Genomic DNA, 964 nt, shown 5'->3' with positions numbered 1-964 from the left:
GTACACTCTTTATAGACAAGAAGTAAATTATATTCAATTGACGTTTAAAAAAAATGACCTTTATTGTTATAGTATTTAATACTGATATATCCAAAATGGGCCGTGTTAAAAACAGTTGCTCAATAGTTCATAGTATACTGTTGATCCTTCAGTGTGAAATTGGTAATTGCCATATAATCACCCCAAACACCTGGACATTCAGAAATATATAACTGTTATCATTCAACTGTTTCAAGCGGACCCTAAATGGATCAATAATAATGACCTCACTGAAGGTTAACCTACTGGCTCTCAGAACCCTTGTTCACTTTTTTTTAAACTGAATATATGCCAGGGAATAAGTAACTTTCTGCAAGGTAAAATAGGATGATTGGCTAAATAAGGAGCCAAAGGCACTCTGTGAACCAGTGGTTGAGGGACAATTCCAACCTCTTGTATCCAATAGATTACAGTATGAAGGAAGAAAAAGTGGTAATTCTGATTTTAGTGTTAGGCAAAGAGTATTGTGTTTCCTCAATTTCTACAACACTTGGTATTCCTAGGGGGTCTCCCATCCAGGTACTAACCAAGACCAACACTGCTTAGCTTCCAAGATCAGATGGTATTGGACGTTTACAGTGTGGTATGATAGTAGATATTGTCCAGAATATGTGACTCCAGGATCACTGATGAGAGTTCACCTAACAACAGCTAGGGTAGAGGAGATTGATTAGGAAAGAATAATGGGATTATAAAGATGGAGTTGAGCTTGCACCCTCCAGATGGAAAATAGTGCAGAGCGGATCTGCTGACAGTGGCCAAATGCCTATGGTGCCCAGGCTTCACAGAGCAAGAGCCACTGACTCACTGATGAAAGTCTGCATAAATGAAAGGTGGTGGATTAGTAAAACACAGTGTCCACATCACAAGATGCCTGATAAATATCACACCTTGTATATATAATGTGCATAAATTGTTGTGTGAC

At 38.4% G+C, this 964-nt stretch overlaps 1 pseudogene; it reads right to left on the bottom strand.

Annotated features, from left to right (window-relative positions):
• Positions 1-517: 517 nt before the first annotated feature.
• LOC134961864 (5S ribosomal RNA) lies at positions 518-636 on the bottom strand (annotated as a pseudogene).
• Between the last annotated feature and the right edge of the window lie 328 nt (positions 637-964).

Source organism: Pseudophryne corroboree, chromosome 1 (assembly GCF_028390025.1).
Source record: "Pseudophryne corroboree isolate aPseCor3 chromosome 1, aPseCor3.hap2, whole genome shotgun sequence".
NCBI lineage: Eukaryota > Metazoa > Chordata > Amphibia > Anura > Myobatrachidae > Pseudophryne > Pseudophryne corroboree.
The sequence above is the reverse complement of the archived record's forward strand: the minus strand, read 5'-3'. Positions and strand labels throughout refer to the sequence as shown.